The 6,216-nt window shown below is 38.3% G+C and overlaps 1 pseudogene; it reads left to right on the top strand.

The window, feature by feature from the left end:
* The first annotated feature begins 4,866 nt into the window (after nucleotides 1-4,866).
* LOC102746457 (small nuclear ribonucleoprotein E pseudogene) lies at nucleotides 4,867-5,236 on the top strand (annotated as a pseudogene).
* The last annotated feature ends 980 nt before the right edge of the window (nucleotides 5,237-6,216 follow it).

Here is a 6,216-nt window from a genome sequence, read left to right as displayed (position 1 = left end):
GACATCTTGGCTCTTTCCACAGTTTTGAACTGCCCCACTTCTGATTAATAGTTGCTCAAGCCTTTGTTGAATATCTGTCCAGACCATGTGTATCAGGCAGGGTTCAGTGATGGAAAGAGATGCCACGTGAAGTATTTTAAGCAGAAAGTGATATAATACAGAAAGTTTGATTATTACAAAATCAGTGGAAGGGCTGGAAGACTGGGTTATAAGCTGAGATCCTGGAATGACTCCCTGAACACCATGAAACTCCCAGGAGAGTTACCTCTTCTGACAGAAGCAGGAAGGTAAGGAACCTGGAGTTTGCCACGAGAACTATTAAAGCTAAAACCCAAACCAATTAAACAAACAAACAAAGACAAAACACTGTAGCTACAATCGAGAGGTCGGGAAGCTGATGTAACTGCCCTAATAGAGGAACAGAAAACCCCACAGTTCCACAACTGTGTTTGCCATCAGGAAACAGCCAAAAGCAGCAGTAAGAGGACCTCCACTTCATGAATTTGACAGATACAGAGATTTCTGAGATAGGACACTGCACAGTTTTTAAGAATCAAAGGGTTTTAGAGTCAAGTATAGTCTAGTTCCACCACTGCTAATATTTAAGCCTTTAGTCTAATTATTTTATTACTCTATATCCAAGTTTCCTCTCCAGTGAGGCTTTTGTAAGAATGAAATGAAAAATTTTATATGACGTATTTAGCACCCTGCTTATTGCACAGTATATACCCATGAAATGATACCTATTAATATAAACAAAAGTGGCTGTCACATTCATGAGGTTTTGTAAAATTTGTCTAGATTCTAGCCCAGCTCTGCAGCATTCAAGCATTCCAGGTAGGGAACAGACAGGTAGGAAACCAATGCTGAGGCTTGCATTTTCTTTTTTCTTTTTTTTTTTTTTTAAAGATTATTTATTTGAGAGAGAGAGAGAGAAAGCGAGAGTAAGTTTCAGAAGGAGCAGAAGGAGAGAACCCCCAAGCAGACTCCCGCTGAGCGCAGGACCCCATGTGGAGCTTGATCCCATGACCCATGAGATCGTGACCTGAGCCGAAACCAAGGGTCAGAAGCTTAACCGACTGAGCCACCCAGGCCCCCAAGGCTTACATTTTCTTAAGCTGAGCTCCCGAAGTTCTGGTCATTTTTTTAAAAAGTGATATATTAGATGTTATTGAAACTAAAAACTTATGCTCTTCGAAAATCACCTTTAACAAAATGAAAAGGCAAGCCACAGACTAGGAGATATTATTCACAATACGTATATCTGATAAAGAACTCGAATCTCAAACACTTGTAATTCAATAAGAAGACAAACCACCAAATTTTAAAATGTGCAAAGTATTTGAACAGATACTTCTCAAAAGAAGATACGCAACTGACCAATAAACACCCAACGGTATGTCAACATCAGTAGTTATTAGAGTGATGCAGATTAAAATACAATGAAATACCGCTGTGCACCTACTAGAATGAGTAAAATTGGAAAGGGTGCCCCTAACCAAGTGTTGGCAAGGATGTGGAGCGTGTTCATACACTGCTGGTGGGAAAGTAGAGTGGTACACCTACCTTGGATAACAATTTGGCAGTTTCTTACAAGGTTAGGCATACACTTACCATATCATCTAGCAATTCCACTCCTAGGTATTTGCCCAAGGGAAATGAAATATACACCCACATGAAGACTTAAATATGAATGTTAATAGCTTTATTCCTAACAGGCAAAAACTGGAAACAGAATCTATCAACGGGTAACTAGATAAACAAGTTTTAGTGGAACTACTAAAATTGGAACCATATTGGAACTACTCAGTAATAATCAGAAATGAACTACTAGTACACATCAGTCTAAGACATTTCAAAACCTTTTTTCCTTAATGTGAAGATCTAATTGGTTTTATTAAACAATTCATGAATGGAGCAGCTTCTCACTTAGTGAGTAGAGAGGAGCTCCCCTTGCCTTTTTAGTTAAAAAGATAGACACAAAAAAAGTGCAAACTGTATGATTCCATTTATTTGAAATATTAAAATGGGAAAAATTAATACCTAGTGACAGAAAGCGGAATAAAGTGGATCTTTGGTAGGGGATGGACAGAAAATGACAGTAAAGGGACATGAGTGAATTTGGGGAGATGATGAAAAATTATTTTTATTTTGATTGAGGTAGTAGTTACACAGGCACACTTATGTCAAAACTCACCTAATAGTTCACTTAAAAGGGAGTATTTTATTATATGTCAATTATATAACAATAAATTTGATGTAAAGTCTAAAAAGCCTGGGCACCTGGGTGGTGCGGTCATTTGAGCCATTGACTCTTCGATTTTGGCTCAGCACCTGATCTCAGGGTCGTGGGATCAAGGCCCGTGTATGGCTTTGCGCATAGCCAGGAGTCTGCCTGAGATTCTCTCTCCCTCTCCCTCTGTCCCTCCTGCTTGTGCTCACTCTCTCTAAAATAAAATAAATAAATCTTTAAAAAATAAAAATAAAATAATAAAGTGTAAAAAGCCAAACTATATAATATATGGACCTCTGATCATAAAACCAATTCCCAATTTATACTCCTCTCTAGGAGCATATAACCATATCTTTTTTTTTTTCTACACTGATAAAAACCCTGGCTATGATAAATCCTATTAAATTTTGTTCCATTTGCTGCATGAAAAGTGGTAGCTAATTGATTTGCATTGCTTGGATATTAGTGACTTGTCCAAAATTCTAGCTTTTAAAGGGGCAGATAAAAGAAGAGACTGGGAAGGAAAAATGGGAGAAGTAAGACAAAAACTCATTTTCTCAGGAGGAAAAAGAGTAACCTTTCCAATTCCTCTAGGGTCTCTTCCCACAACCCCCATCCCTGCCTCCATCCTATGACGGTCTCTCTCCTTTCCCTGTGTCAAAACTTTAGGAGCTATTTCTGGTTTGTCCTTATCCTGACCATCATAATCATTCACAGGTCAGTTGTTAATTCCTTTATAATAGTTTCCAACATCAGCATGATTTCCCTCCCCTCTATTACTTCTGCCACTTTACTTCATTTGACCACTTTCTATTCTATTGTAAGTACACCAGCTAAGTCTGTAGGTCTATTCAAGCCAACCTCCTCTCTGCTGTGTGGTTAATTTTCCTGAAGCATACCTCTATGATGGTGCACCCAAGATCAAAAACCAACAACAGGAAACAAGAACAATAAAAAACGTCAATGAGCTGCTTACTCCATAACACCCCAATACCAGCCTTCAAATTCCTCCAGAATGGGGCTGCAATCTGCATTCCCAGACTTAGAGCCCATTATTTTCTTGCATCTACTCAGGCTACACAGGGTAGTGGTGGAGAGCTGTCTTTACTATCTCTGTGAACAAAAGCAACATGGAGAGCCAACGATTTCTAAAGTTGTGTCTGTCATAAGCTGTGTACAAAGGGCAACCTCTGGCACTTCATCAAATATTCAGAAAGACCTCTATTCATATGCCACAGCTGTTTCTGTGGTCTGGTTTTCTTACAAAGTACATGGTTCCTTCAGGTTTGCCACCATAACAAGGTCGTGTGCCTTCTCTTGTGTCATTCAGAGACATGTTTAGCTAGTTCATTCTCCAAGCAAAGCTTCATATATAGAAAATAGCAATTTCGTGTTTGAACAAACCTTTATTTGACATAATATGCTTAAGAAACTTTGGTCATGGGGAGCCATGTGGCTCAGTTGGTTGAGCTGCTGACTCTTGATTTTGGCTCAGGTCATGATCTCAGGGTCTTGGGATGGAACGCCGTGTCAGGCTCCCTGCTCAGCTCGGAGTCTGTTTGAGGAGTCACCCTCTGCCTCTCACCTCCCCCCAACTCACGCACGCACGCTACCCTCCCTCTCTCTCAAATAAATAAATAAATAAATCTAAGGGAAAAAAAAGAAACCTTGGTCATGCTTTCAGAATGATTTTTTTTCTTTGTCTTAAGTGATACAATCTTTATTCAATTCAACAAATATTTATTGAACATCAACTTTGTGAAATATGCTGTACTACTAAGGGCCTACAGAAGATTAAAAGATGAGTAGGGCAAAGCCCCTTAAACATCTTACAATCTGGTAAATTGTCAAGATAATAAATTCTGGAAATCTTTAATTTAAAGGAAAAAAAATTTTCCATCACTAATAGAGGCATACAGAATGCTAGGGTGGCTTATAAATAGGACAAGTCCTATCTAGTACGTGAACCAAGGCTTTATGACAAGGGTGGTTTTGAATAGGTAGAGTTTTGACAGAGATGGCTCAAGAAAGCTTTCTAGGCAGAAGGAATATCAAAGATAAAACCAAAAAGTTCACAGAATGTTTGGGGTTTTCAGGGAGGAACCAGTGTGCCAGATTCACTGACCCACAGTGTCCATAAAGGGAGTAGTTGCTGTTGTAGGTTAGATCCATTTCAGTCAGAGACTGGGGATTTTAGACTTATGTTCATAACAAGGAGCCTGTTAGGTAGTATATAATAAATACATGATTGGCACAATCTTTGAAGGGATTGAACAGTAAGGATAGCAGAAGAGAGGAGAAATCAGAAAATAAGAAAGAAAACTAGGAGTCTAAATGCTGGATGGAAAGTAAAACATTGGGAGGATGGGGTCATAAAGAGGAAGGTAAATAGAATTTTTTAAAGTGTTTACAGGACTTTGCAATGTATTAAAGTTAAAGGAGGAGGAAGAAGACTAACATTGACCGTCCAACTACATGATACAGGCACTGAGCTCGACTATCTGCTGGGGGATGTGGGCAATCTAAGAGGAACAGCAAAGATGTCTCCAAGATTTCCAGATCAGAGATCAGGGAGAATGCCTGTTCCATTACCAGAAATTGGGAAATTAAAAGATAGTTTAATTTGGGAGGTAGCGTGCGATCTTTGTCGGCTTCCACCATGGCGTACCGTGGCCAGGGCCAAAAAGTGCAGGAGATGATGGTTCAGCCCATCAACCTCATCTTCAGTTACTTGCAAAATAGATCTCAAATTCAGGTGTGGCTTTATGAGCAAGTGAACATGCGAATAGAGGGCTATATCATTGGTTTTGATGAGTACATGAACCTCGTATTAGATGATGTCGAAGAGATTCATTCTAAAACAAAGTCAAGAAAACAACTGGGTTGGATCATGCTAAAAGGAGACAATATTACCCTGCTCCGAAGTGTCTCCAACTAGAAATGATCAATGAAGGGAGAAATTCTTGAGAAGGCCATGTAGTTTGTTTTTTTAGATGTCCTTTGTTGGGAGTGTAGTTCTAAAACATTTGTTCGTATTGTTTATGTTATTACCAGAGGACAATAAATGCTGTGGGATTGTTTTTATTAAAAAAAAAAAAAAAGATAGTTTAATTTGAATGTATCGAGATGGGTGTCTTGATGGAATATTTAGGTAGTGATCTGCAATAAAAACTGAAAATAAAATAAGCCCAGGAGTGGTGGCCAGGTAGGTGACATAGGTTAGGAAGGAAATCATCCAGGTGGTAGTGATAATGAAAGCTGAGGATAAAGATCATCAAAAGAGAGCTTGTAGAGAATGGTAATAATCTTGATAATCCTCATCATCATTGCAAACACTATTGAATAATTAACATATGCCAAGCATCATGTCAAACACTTTTCATGCATTACCTCATTTAATTATCACAATAAAGGAATCTGTGAAAGTTACCGTTATGACTAAGTATTAATACACAATGTAAAAAATTAATTTTCTAGAAATAGAATTCCAGCTGACTTCAAGATGTCAAGTAGTGAAGAGGGGGCCATGGAAAGGATAAAAAAAAAGAGCACTGAAGTTCAATGTCTTCTTCAGAGAATGCTGATTAACTCTAGTTGTTGATTAGTAAAATGGAAATTTAATATATACAATGGAATATTACTCAGCCATAAAGAAGAATGAAATATTGCCATTTGCCTCAATGTGGATGGACCTAGAGGGTATAGTCCTATGGGAAATAAGTCAGAGAAAGACAAACACCATATGATTTCACTCATATGTGAAATTAAGAAACAAAACAAATGAACGAACAACAACAAACGAGATCAACAAGAAACCAGACTTAAATATAGAGAACGAGCGGGTGGTTGCCAGAGCAGAGGTGGTGGGGGGAATGGGTGAAATAGATAAAGGGGATTAAGAGGTACAAACTTCCAGTTACAAAATAAAGTACAACATAGGGAATATAGTCAATAAAACTGTAAAAACGTTGGTGACAGATGAT

Source organism: Leptonychotes weddellii, chromosome 5, assembly GCF_054177405.1.
Source record: "Leptonychotes weddellii isolate Sample4059 chromosome 5, ASM5417740v2, whole genome shotgun sequence".
NCBI classification, from domain to species: Eukaryota; Metazoa; Chordata; class Mammalia; order Carnivora; family Phocidae; genus Leptonychotes; species Leptonychotes weddellii.
The sequence above is the reverse complement of the archived record's forward strand: the minus strand, read 5'-3'. Positions and strand labels throughout refer to the sequence as shown.